This window comes from Camellia sinensis, chromosome 6 (genome assembly GCF_055761805.1).
Source record: "Camellia sinensis isolate YWXY chromosome 6, ASM5576180v1, whole genome shotgun sequence".
Classification (NCBI taxonomy): Eukaryota; Viridiplantae; Streptophyta; class Magnoliopsida; order Ericales; family Theaceae; genus Camellia; species Camellia sinensis.
Genome location: NC_138966.1, coordinates 34,604,482 through 34,618,101, shown reverse-complemented (window position 1 = coordinate 34,618,101; position 13,620 = coordinate 34,604,482). Strand labels below are relative to the sequence as shown.

Sequence of the window (13,620 nt, the reverse complement as noted above, 5' to 3'; positions counted from 1 at the left end):
ATGTATCAATCAGTATTTGTCAATACATCATTGATAATAACAGTATCGGAATTCTCCGATTCTAATATATAATGGCTAATATTTAAACCTTTGCTTGACTTGATCTAATTGCATCCCATCAAACCAAAATAATAACAAATCATGCATAAATGTTAATTATTTTTGTACTACACTCACAGAAGTTAAATTATGACATTTTCTCCCATTAAAAAATAAATAAATAAATAAAGGAAAATAGGGATAAAAATTTGGCAAACCCAATAATTTCAAGACACAATAAATTGTAAAACATGAATCAAATAGTAAATCGTGTGATTCACCATTGATTTTAATATCAAAACAAATTCATCAATAAATTCGTATAGATTTATGCATAAATCATGAATTGAATAGTGAATCGTACGATTCTAACAATAAACATGTGATTACATGAAGTATAACGTTTTTATCTTATTCCTTAACATGATTACAACTTTTCATCAACTCATAGAAGACTAATATATATATAAGCAAGGCTATTATAAAAATTAGCATAATGCCATGTTCATAATTTGTCAAATTCAACCCTATACTAACCTCTTAGTTGCATGGTCCATGTTTTCAACTAGAATACTAAAATATTTCAATATAAAAACCATGTAGGTGTAACTTCAAAATCTAATTCTAAGAGCGCTTTTCAAAACTTCACATTGTATTAATGTACAATAACCTTGCAAATATACATATGCATACACACGCACACATCTTAATACCTTCTAAGCAATGGTTCTCTCTTTTATTCTCGTTCTATATTTGCAACTTACCATTGATACAAATCTAAATGCCTCTTAACAACAATTGTTAGTAGCACTGGGGAAGAAAATAATTGAAAGGAGAAAACATCACATACGATTGATATTAAAATGAACAAATAAACTATGTACTACACTTGCAAGTGATAAGATTTTTAATGTAAAAATAATAATACGAAACTGAGGCCGCGTTTGGAAACCAGCCCATTTAGCTAAAAAGCCAAAAAGTTCCTAAAAAAGTCAAAAGCCAACAACCCATATCAAGAAGTCAAAGATTCTCTTTTCTCTCTATTTTTTGCACATCTTTTCGTAAAAAGCCAAAAAGTCATCCCAAATATACTAGTTTTTTTTATCTCATATTTTAGCCAAATAGCCAAAAAGTTATTAAATTAGCCTGTTCCCAAACAAGGCCTGAGTGCACCTACTTACCACTAGAGACACACAGAAAGAGAGCAGGGGTGGGGTGTTTTGGGGTTAACCTAATTAGGGAGTGAGGAGAAAAGGGCTAATGAGAAACCTTAAAATCAGAAAACATTCAAAACCAAATTAGAATACTATTTTGCTGCAGTTTCTAGCATTTACACATATTTTTCCTTCTTAATTATGAATTTTTAAAACAAATATTTTCCACATGTCTATTCTTGTCAATATAGCAAACTATAAAAAACCCTACTTACTTTCTTCTTCATTGCAGAGTGTGTTAAGCCAACGACTGACATTTACAGCTTAGCCGTCATCTTATTACAATTAGTGACAAAAAAACCGTATTCTCACAGAAACGGAAAGCACTTGGAAAACATAATCAATGAAGAGCTTAAGTTGAAAAAGTTAATCGACGAAAGTTTGCTAAGCTCGGGATGTTCAAAGAAGGAAGACAAGAGAACTATTAGACTAGCACTTGATTGTCTCCATGGCAATAGACCAGATGCATCAGAATTTGTTCAAAAATTGGATAATTTTTTTAGAAAGTATAGGTTTAGGTATACAAACAACCTCAAATGCTTTATAGTTCTATAAATTTCCTTAAATGTAATTACTAGAATTTTTGTATTGGCAACCGGGCTAGACCATGTTAGTAAGGCTTTTATGACTCGACGAGAGTGAGGGGAAACAACTTTATCAAGATTACAATTTACATATATGTTGCTAGAGCATACATTTTACACTTTACTATTCTTTTTGAAATATATATATACATATACATATATATTTGCTGATTTGTCTCGTAATTATACTTTATGTAAGATGCTAACTTTAGTATATTACTTAAAATGCAAAAATCAAATCTTTTACTCAACACAACTACATATGTTAGGTTGAGGACGACAAGAGTTTGCTAGGATTTGCAACATAGAGAGGTTTGCTTTGTCTAGAATTCAAGATCTAAGAAAACCAAAATAAGAGAAAGATTAGCACTAAATTCACAGATATGATGTTTACATGAATAAAAGACCCATTCAATTTACAGGGCAATAAATCTAACAATGCCCAACCATACTCTCAATACCTGAAGTGTTCCAATCTAAAATTACCACCCTTGTTTTCAGAATTTGACTAGCCTAACAATTAGTGTCCATTGAACGTTGATATTATTTCCAAAGACTACTAAAAATTGTGCCACTTTGACGTTGATCTTCTGCTCGAATTGCTGACCCAAAGTCGCAAATTATGGCAGAGTAGTCCTATACATCAAAAAAAAAGTTTTTTCTTTTTCTTTTTCATTTTTTTGGAAGTTAGGAGCTAGCTTAAAAGGAAACTATCAATTTTTACTATTCCTTTTTCATAGGAATATTGTGGAAAGGTTTCAAATCAAAGCTAATGTACCTGGCCCAACAAAATATTGTCGGGTTTAAGATCTCCATGTATAATGGCAGGAGTAGCACGCGTATGAATGTGGTCCAAGTCAGATGCAATGCCTCTCATAATCTTCTGCACTTGAGCCCATTCTAAAACTGTACAACAACCAATTATTATTGTAAGGTTAGAATATGTATATAAATAAAATAAGTGTTTTGACATGGTCTTGTTTGATATCACTTATAAGTCATAGCTTTATAAATTATTAGCTTAAAAATTTTAAATGAAGTTATAAATATGTTTAGTGTAGCTTCTAATAATCTGTAAAAATAATTGTACTTGTTTGGTTAAATAAGTTAGCTATAAAATATTATTTTTTTGTAGTACAAATATCTATAACACCCTCAAAAGTCTTGTTTAATAAAATTCAAATGTAACAACTCAGATATACGACAATTAACGTTAAAAAAAAAATTAGATATCCAAGTGCATGCTACAATTTTACAAATCAATTATCTAGATAATTTTTACAAATAGATTGGCAAATTGTTGCGGCCAAAAGAAGAGAGGGTATGATATTTTTACATCACATCATATGAGGGCTTTTTTTTTTTTTTTTCCGTCTACATAATTTAAGGGTTTCAAATAAATTGAAAAAAATTAGATTATAAGTGGTACCAAATAGGTCTTTATATCATTGTCATAATCATTAATTGGCAAGAAAATTATGAGAAAAAAAAAAGAAAACAAAACGAAAGAGCAGTTGTACACTTAAAAACTCAAATGGAGAATTGCATAATAAATGGGTTCTATGTTTGTAAGCAAGCATAAAACCAATAATAAATATGAATGAAAAAGTATTTGACACAATAGTTGCTCGTTATTGTGAACTTATAATGAAGATACAGACATTTCATTTCTATTCTTCTAATGAAAAGCAAGATTTGAAGAAAGCACAAGTCTTTCTTTAATAGAAGTCAACTGTTTATTTGTCATTAACAAAAGAAACAAAAGATCTCTTGCCTAAATTGAGGATTACAAATGCACGACCTTAACCAAAGGCTCTTATTTTGCTTTTGACATCAATTTGATAACAAAACATGATGCAAGCCAGGCCTATAGAAAATATCTTGAACCAAAGGATTTTAATTGTTTTAGATTAGACCAAGCCCTTGTATAATACAAGAGTACAAGGCTACAAGAGATAATTGCCTCAGTAAAGGAATGTAAATTTGAAAAAAATGAATATGTTATAAAGAGGTATGAGGCACCTAAGGAAGAAGATGCATCTAATATTGAGTAGTGAACAGAACTAATTTGAACCATCTCCACTCATGAAATGTAATATTCTATTTATGATTTTGGACCCTTTAAAAGACAAACAATCAAACCAACAAATTGGAAAACGGTGTTTAAATACATATCCAATCAACATTCTGTAAGTAAATAGTGTTTAAAAAATACATATCCAAACTCAACATTTCCTAGGTACGAGGCACCTAAGAAAGAAGATACATCTAATATTGAATAGTGAAAATAACTATTTGGAAACCATCTCTACACCTGAAATTTAATATTTTATTTATGGTTTTGGACCCTTCTAAAAATAAATAAATAAATAAATAAAGACAAACAAGCAAATCGAAGGATTGGAAAACGGTGTTTAAATACTTATCCAGTTAACATTCTCTAAGTAAATAAAGTGTTTAAAAAATACATATCCAAACTCAACATTTTGTAGCTATAAGGCACCTAAGGAAGAAGATGCATAATAGTGAACATAACTAATTTTAATCATATGTACACATGAAATGTAATATTCTATTTACAGTTTTGGACCCTTTAAAAGACAAATAATCAAACCAAAGGATTGGAAAATAGTGTTTAAATACATATCCAGTCAAAAGATTAGTCTGGACACTACAAATGTATGAAGCCCAATTTTAAATTTGAATTCTAATTACCCAAACACAGATAATGCCAAGAAGCCATGAGTATAGAAACCCATTCCAATTTTCCATCCTATAAGGTGCCGCTTGAGAGGTTAAGGCCACATCCTGATTATGAACATTTAAACCCATATTGTAACCCCAAAACTAATGTCAGCAAAAATAATAGATTAAAGGGTAAATTACAAATACACCCCCTGAGGTTTGCTTAAAATACAAATTGCCTCATGTGGTTTGAAAAATAACAAATACCCCTTTATTAGAATTTTTTATTTAACAGAATTAACTAAAAAATGAAATTCATAATTGCTCTAATATACAATAGTAAAATTACCTAAATTATTAATTGAAACATATTTTTAATATCATTAAAAACTGTTAATTAATAAAATGGGCAATTTGTTACGAAATTAGAAATGTCAAGGGGTGGAATGTAATTTTCAAAACCATAGGAGGCGATTCGTATTTTAATCGAAGCTCAGGGGGTGTATTTTAATCGAAGCTCAGGGGAAGGAGACAGCTAATCCAGATAACGGCCGGCAATGCCCATTCTTTGAGGAATTGCATGCCGTATTTACAGAAAGAGAGAGACATGCAGCGAACGCTCCTAGAGTCTGAATCTGGAGCTTCACATGCAAAGAAGAGGGTTAAACGAATTGGTGGAGATCCTTCCTTTGAAGAATTGTCAGATTATGAATAAATACGAGGATGAAGTAGAGAGCGGCAATACGGATTGGTGGAGATCCTTCCTTTGAAGAATTGTCAGATTATGAATAAATACGAGGATGAAGTAGAGAGTGGCAATCCTCGAAAAAAGAAGGGTAAGTTACAGAAGCGGTTGCGGACAGCTGGATCAGACAAGGCTTCAAGACAACCTAATATGGGTAATACTAATACTAGTGGTAATAATCTTAGCAGTATTCAGGAAATGCATCAGGAATTTTTGCAACAACAGCAGAGGATCGAGATGTTGTGGAGGGAGTCAATAGAGAGGCATAACTATGAGAGGCAGATGTTTGAGCAGGAGTAGCAGCAATCAATGGAGAAGCTTGAAAGGGAGAGCCTGATGGCTGAACAGGCTTGGTGGGAGAAGTGGTATGCTGTCTTGACAATGCTCTTGAACAAACTTATCAATGAAAATAATCCTTGAGGGCAGATTAAAACTGAGACTTTCACTCAATCAATCTCTTTATAGACTTCAGACTTCGGTGGTATCTTCTTGAATAGTGGTTTGTTGATACCAGAAGTGAATGCGGGAGAAATGAAAAAATTTGAAGTATAGAACATTAAACAAATAGATAGCGATTATTATAACTTTGGTATACAAATTGGACTTGTTTTTGTTAATTTTTTCCAGATCATAAGCAGCAGCAATTTCAGTTTGTGGAGTTGCCCACTTGCAAGAATTGTATGGTATTCGAGATTTTCAGGTTTCATTCTTACATTTCTTGTACATGTTCACAATGGAGATTGAGATCTATGCTCTGTTTTTCTAATATATAATTTTTTCTTTCTTTTCAATTTATTGGCACATGCTTTCTTTTCTTGCTGAAGTGATGTTTTTTTTAGTTGCTGAAGTGATGTTTTCAATTGATGGAAAGTTATATACATATTATTTGTAATACTTTTATCTAATGGAATTTAATTTTGGGAGAGGGAGGTGGATGGGAGAACAAAATCCCGAGACATGAGTCTAATTGCTGAGCTTGGCTGACAGTTAAGGGTTTGGTGCTTTTCTGCACTAATGGCCCTTGTTTTTGTGGCATCCAATATAGGCTTTATTTGGTGCAATTTATTCTCATTGTTTACATGGGTTTTTTTTTTTTTGTTTTTGGCACATAAAAGGACCAATGACGCTCTTCCATCCTAGCTGGCGAGGCTTGAACCTCTAACCCCTGATAAGTGAGGGCTGGGAAAATGTCATACAAGATGATTATATGAAAGTTAGGAATGGGGTGCTTATAAATTTTGTTTTCTTTTTATCAATTTGAGAAATTTTGGATCAAAAAAGCCATACATGTGTGTAGTAAAACATGCCATTCGTGTGCTCTTGGTACTTCATTTTTTCTCTTGCCTAGTCTACGTAGGGGTGCTTCTATTTAGTGTTATATTGACTTTTGTTTTAAAAAACCCTCAGAATGTGTACCATATGCACTCCTATTATGTAGAAGGGTGTGTGCTGAAGAGGTTTCCCTATTTGTTTAATAGGTTGTTTATTTGGAATGTTGTTATGACAAATCACATAAGTGAGGCGGTGTATATTATAGAATTTCTTTACAAAATTTACGGGATTGCTGAATCAAATCAATGTCGTCAAGTTATAAGGTTAGATATTGATAGAACTAAGTCTCATCCCACTTGACCCTTTTACTTGCTTTTAAGATATAATAGATGGAGCACATTGTAACGTTTTTCGAGTGCAAAATGAATAAATTAATGGTTTTAAAGTGTCATCAAGGAGACAGCATTAAAGGTGATTAATTTGAAGAGGAAAGAAGCCATATGCATTTATATATGCAAATTAAAGAACCTTCATATGCTACTTCTTCACATTGTAACGTTTTTCAAGTGCAAAATGAATTAATTAATGGTTTTAAAGTGTCATTAAGGAGACAAAGCATTAAAGGTGATTAATTTGAAGAGGAAAGAAACCATATGCATTTATATATGCAAATTAAAAAACCTTCATATGCTGCTACTTCCAAATATGAGGACTCTCATATTTATTTGGTAACTTTGTGCTTGATGTGTTATTTTTTTGAGGAGAATAGAGTAAGAAGAAGTTACAGAGCGTGACAATAAGACTCGATAACAAAACTTTATCTACTAGGTCAACCTTTAGTCGTTTGTTATCTGTTTAATTTGAGATAGAATTTTGGCTAATTCCCTCTAAGTCTTTTACACACTAAAAAACTTCCACAGGTCCTCCTACCATACCCTTCTTAGGTAACATGCTATGGCTTCTCAAATCCTCCCAAGATTTCTCCAACTTGGAACCCATCCTCCGCCGGCTACGCACCAAACATGGCCCCATTCTCACTCTCCATATCAGTTCACGGCCTTCCATCTTCATAACTACTTGTGAACTCACCCACCGAGCCGTAGTCCAAAATGCCACTATCTTCGCCAACCGCCCACAAGCTATCGAAACCACCAAAGTTATCTTTAGCAACCACCGCATTGTTAGTTTTGCGGCCTACGGATCATTGTGGAAGGTTCTACGCCAAAACCTTGCATCTATCTTACATCCTTCTCGGTTAAATGTATACTCTGGTGGTCGTAAATGGGCATATGATGTATTAAAAAAAGAACTACTAGACATAGTTGAACAACCAGAATCAAAAAACAAGGCTATCCTTGTTCAAGATCATTTTTAACATGTTGTGTTTTGTTTATACATGTGTGTTGGAGAGAAACTAGAAGAGAAGGTGATAAGAGACATAGAGGCGGTGTAACGACTGGTCCTTGCCAATTTCATAAGATTCAATGTGCTCAACTTCATGCCAAGGTTGGGAAAGATTGTGTTTCGAAAGCTTTGGAAAGAACTCTTAGAGATTTGAAAGAAGCAAGAAGACGTCCTCGTTCCACTCATAAGACAACGTCGGAAGAAAATAAACAATACAAAAGAGGGAGATGAAGGTGAATCCATTGTCTCCTACGTCGATACCCTTTTTGATCTCCGACTTTCCCAAGCAAACAATGCAAGAACAGAGCTCTCTGAAGGCGAGATGCTGAGTTTGTGTTCGGAGTTTATCAATGGCGGTACTGATACATCCACCACCACATTACAACGAGCTATGGCTAACTTAGTGAAACACCAAGAAATTCAAGAAAAGCTATATGGAGAAATCAATGTAGTGGTGAAAAGACGAGAGGAGATCAAAGAACAAGACTTGAAAAAAATGCCATATTTAGAGGCCATAGTGTTGGAGACTTTAAGAAGACATCCACCCGGGCACTTCATATTGCCACGTGCCGTGATAGAGGACACTGATGGAAGGCTACGATATACCAATGAATGCCATGGTGAATTTCACAGTGGCAGAGAAGGGTTGGGACCCAAATGTGTGGGGAAGTTCCAATGGAGTTTAGACTAGGGAGGTTTATGAGTGAGAAGGGAGGAGAAGAGAAGGTGGTGTTTGACATAAAAGGAGCTAAAGAGATCAAGATGATGCCTTTTGGTGCAGGAAGGAGGGTTTGCCCTGCAATTACATTGGCATTGCTTCTTCAAAAGTATTTTGTGGCTAATTTGGTGAGGGATTTCAAGTAAGTGAGGGTGGTGAAGAAGTTGACTTGCGTGAGAAACAAGACTTCACCATGGTCATGAAAAATCCACTCCAAGCCCACATCAACCCAAGGATGAATTAAAGAATATTGCTACGGACTCATAATTTGTGCGCTGGAACACACATTAACACTTTTCGGATATATTTATGGGCATAAGATGACTAGAATGTTTAATGCTCACCACTTCAATAGCTATACCAATAAAGACATTTTTTCATAATATTATCGTGGCCATTAAACTAATACATCAATATTCTAAGACATATATTTCAATATACAAGATATGATAATATTATTTTTTCATTTATATAATTAATATTTTTTGATGAAAAATTAATTATGTTAAATTTATACGAATTGCTGTATTTTTTCAAACCTAAAGAAGGTGAGTGTAATTTTAAATAATTAAACCCACACTAAAAAGTCATAAAAAAGTTTAAAAACTTTCAATATTAATTGAAAACATTTGTATAAAATAAAAATTAATTAAAAGAAGAAAAAGAAAATAAAGATTGCTGTAGATAATGTCTAAAATCTCCCCTCGCGTTTTTCCATTTTTTTATATTTTAATTTTGGAAGTAATGATAATGGGTAGTCCATGACCGATAATAAGCGTCAAATTTAATCATATTTTTTAGCCAATAGAGAACCGTTGCTCCTTTCATTTGAGAAATTATAATTTGATTCAAGACAACATCATGTGAGGTACTTATTCCATTCTTATTGGTTAGATTTTTTTATTAGTGTGACGTACTAAAGTATTACAGTCTATTCAACAGACCATTCACTTATCAAATAATGATAGAGCACAAACTAAAGTTGCACCTGAATCACCCAATAACTTCTACATTCATTTTCATTTCACCATTATCACCAACATTGAACCGACGTGCATTTTGCATTGAATATTTACTCGATAGACAGAGAGAAAGAGAAAGAGAACAGGAAGAGCTTTCACTCCAAATGAAATCCAACCACATACATATAATAATAATAATAATAATAATAATAATAATAATAATAATAATAATAATAAGCCAAAATGACACCTTTTTTCTTGTGTCCTTAGCTATTAGTATATTCTCTAGACCCAAATAAGCACACCATTGATCACAACTTCTTAAAACAAATTTATGTCAATTGAATACACTTATTTTTGTGTTGTAAAAAAAACAACCTCAATCATGTTATTAAAAAAAGCAAACTTTCAAACTTTTTAACTAACACTTAATACTGCATTTGGTTAGGAGATTTAGAAAGTGATTTGAAAAAAGAAAAAGAAACTATGCGTAAAACTAGGCGAAATATAGGTATATTTTATTTATATTTCACCTACCTTTTCCATTTTCCTTTCCAAAATCTCTCAACTAAACATGGCGTAAAGAAAAGCTGTTGGATCCATGAGATTTTTCTGATTCACGTGGAGGGATGCTTTACGTGAATTTTGAGATTAGTCAAGATATGTGTAAGCTTGACTCGGACACTTAGTTATGAGGAAAAAAAATAATAATTTGTTAGACAATAATTCACCCACGTGATGTAAAAACTTGACCCTTGATCATCAATATAATAAGAGTAAAAATTAGAAAAATGTTAGGGACACTAAATGTTTTACCAAATATTTTACTAAATGTCTTACATGGGTGTGGAACCCACACCATGTGGGTCCCGTGTGGGACCTACACCCATGTGAGATATTTGGTAAAACATTTAGGATGTGTTTGTTTTGAAGGATTTGGCTGTGGGATTGGACTATTTAGTCCCACCGGACTAATAGTCTATTGTTTGTTTCAAAAGTTTTGCTTCGGACTAATAGTCCCCCGGACAATTAGTCCCATATTTGTAAGACTATCTTATCCCATGGGGAGGTGGGATAAAAACCATGAGATGAACCATGAGATTAGACAATGAAATTACATTTTTGCCCTCTAGTATTTAATCATGTATTATATTTAATAAAATTCAAAAAAAATTAAATATCTCAATTTAAAAATAAAATAATTTTATTTAATTTTTATTTTTGTTTTATTTATTTAATTTTTTAAAATATTTTTTTATTGATGTTTTATTTTAAAATTTTGTTTATATTTTATTTAATTTCATTATTTAAATTTTAATAGATGTTTTATTTTATTTCATTATTTGATTATTATTATATTTAAAATAAATTTATTTAATTGTGCAAAAAATAAAATAAAATATATTTTTATTTAATCTAGCTAAAAATAATTAAAATATTAAAGTTATGTTTAATATTGCTATTACTTAGTAACCAATTGAAAAAGATAAAATAGTTATTAGAGCATTTATCCTTTTCCATAATATCCAAAACAAATATTGAATTCACTAAAAATAGTCTAATCCATACATCTAATCCTATGACTAAACAAACATAGGATACAAATCCAGTCTATAACCAAATAGTCCAGGACAATGCATCCCAGGACTAATAGTCAGATGGATTACAATCCCCCCTATCCAATCCGTCCAAACAAACACACCCTTAGGGGCACCAAATGTAAAATATTTGGTGAAAAATAATAAGTTTAACATAGATTATTTTTCACCAAGTTTAGTAAATTATAAATGTTTTACCCTTGGTACACCAAATGTTTTACCCTGATTTAACATACAAACTGGGATGGAATTCTTGTGATTGAATCATAAGCCCCTTGGCCACTTGTATGCTGCTAAATTTTTAAGAAAAAATGAAAATATATTATGATGCAATCTGTCATCATCAACACTACATATGCGATAGAGCAAACAACAAAATAATTATAAAAATAAAAAAAATAAAAAACTATTAAGTCCAGGGAAACTAATGAATCCAGACAAATCTTAAATCCTAATTGCTTTGGTTCAATTATGCATAACCAATTCAATTCTTGATGAAAAACTGAAACAGTAAGAATGTTTTTCTCTTTTCTTTGATAAAGGGCATATTTATAAAAATAAAATTAAAAAAAAACCCAACATGCACACGAATTATAATCAAGAAAACCCCATTACTGTAATCAACAGAAAAGCAAGACAATCAAGAAAAGCAAGAAAACATACCTCCTTGAGATCACCTTTTCGGGCACCAATATGAAGCAGAGTCCAACCTCGATCGTCCCTGTCGCCCCCAGACCTATACACGCGTCTGCTCCGGCGAGTTAAACCCAACTGGTCGTCTTGAGGCATACCTTTCCCTATATATTAAAAAGAGCCAGAAAACTACGAAGCTTCCAAATTCAAAGAAAACCCTCAAATTTCCAGCTTTAAACAGCAAGACTGATCTTATCCTTAACTCACTACACAAAACCCAAAAACTTTAATCGATAAAACTTCAACCTACCGATAGAACTTGAAGCGATAGATAAGATCTGAAGATGAGATATTTCAAGGCTTTTTTTTACATGATTGAGATAACACAAAACGCAAAAATAGAGTGGCAAAAACAATTAGCGAGAGGAGTGATTGGCCATGTTGTAGGGAGCAAAGGGATTCAAACCAGGGCCGAGAACTCGAAGATTGCGAAGTTTTGTGACCAGCGATGACGATGAGAAGCGAAATAGGAAAGAGATTATCATTATTGAATTGCCAACACCCTAATTGATTGAATTGATAAGCAAAGAAATCGATTTTGATGAAAAATCAGACGAATCCTGGTAGAATATGGAGAGAATTTGGAGATTACATAGGAATTTGTAGACCGAGAAAGAGAGGAATGAAGAGAAACTCAAAAACCCTAGATCGCAGAGATTGGGAATGTTTTGGGTGGAGTGGTATTTATAGAGTGGTATGGGATGGGGAATTAGGGGTGCAACTCGAGCGGGCTCAACCCGAGCAATCCGAGCCTAGCCCGAGTTTTTTTAGGGCTTGGGTAATTATATCTTGTAATTTGTATGGGCTTGGGCAAAATTTTGATGCCCGAATTGCAATTCGGGCCGAGCTTGGGCAGAACTAATGGCCAACCCGAGCAACCCGAATTGAATTTAATATATTATATAAATTATATAATATATATAAATTAAGTAAAAGAGTTAGTCTTAATTTTTATTTATTTATTTATTTTTTGTTAGTCTTCTATTAAGTAAAAGAGTTAGTCTTAATTTTTATTTTTTATTTTTTTTTTGTTAGTCTTCTACCATTAGATTAACATCTTTTATGTCTACCCTTAGATCTACCTATAGGTTTCTGGGCTCGGGCAATTCGGGCAATTCGGGCTAACCCGAGTTCAAAATACAAAGTCGGGCCGGGCTTGGGCAGCAATGCTCGGGTTCATGGTCGGGCTTGGGCGGGCTTGGGCACTACCAAATACAATTCGGGTCGGCTTGGGCAGACCCACAACCCGACCGAACCCGCCCGAGTTGCACCCCTATGGGGAATGCTATTCGTGATCCAATTGGACCCAGTTGGCAAGGTATGGGGATTGTTTGTTTATTTGTTTGTTTTTTTTTTTTTTTTTGGCTCATTTGGAAACATATTATTTTAATAATTTTTAAATTTTTTATTAAAATATGAGGTAAAAAATTAATATGTTTAGGATAATTTTTAGACTTTTTACTAAAAGATGTATAAAAAGTACAGAAAAAATAAAATTTTTGACTTTTTTATATAAGTTACTAACTTTTTAATTTTTTTAGTAATTTTTTTACTTTTAAGCTAAAACAGTCACTTGTCAAATAAGGCCTTAATTTAGCTAAACAAATTCTTTCTATTATTAGAAAGTATGGTATTTGACATTTTTTTTTTTTTTTTTGACGAGATTCTTGTGGCTGAGTGACATGTCGTCACGTCTTAGAATACGG

The 13,620-nt window shown here is 32.7% G+C and overlaps 1 non-coding gene and 2 pseudogenes across 6 annotated transcripts in view; 2 read left to right on the top strand and 1 right to left on the bottom strand.

Annotated features, from left to right (window-relative positions):
- The window catches only part of LOC114273288 (uncharacterized), a 35,218-nt gene extending 22,645 nt beyond the window's left edge, over nt 1-12,573 (bottom strand). For all 6 annotated transcript variants that reach the window (XR_014332191.1, XR_014332193.1, XR_014332192.1 and 3 more), the window contains exons 1-2: nt 11,885-12,573; nt 2,616-2,743 (exon numbers count right to left, since the gene is read on the bottom strand). This is a non-coding gene — a transcript (uncharacterized LOC114273288). The remainder of the gene's footprint in view (nt 1-2,615; nt 2,744-11,884) is intronic.
- LOC145792517 (uncharacterized) lies at nt 3,434-5,687 on the top strand (annotated as a pseudogene).
- LOC145792516 (cytochrome P450 89A2 pseudogene) lies at nt 6,974-8,905 on the top strand (annotated as a pseudogene).
- Nucleotides 12,574-13,620: the final 1,047 nt, after the last annotated feature.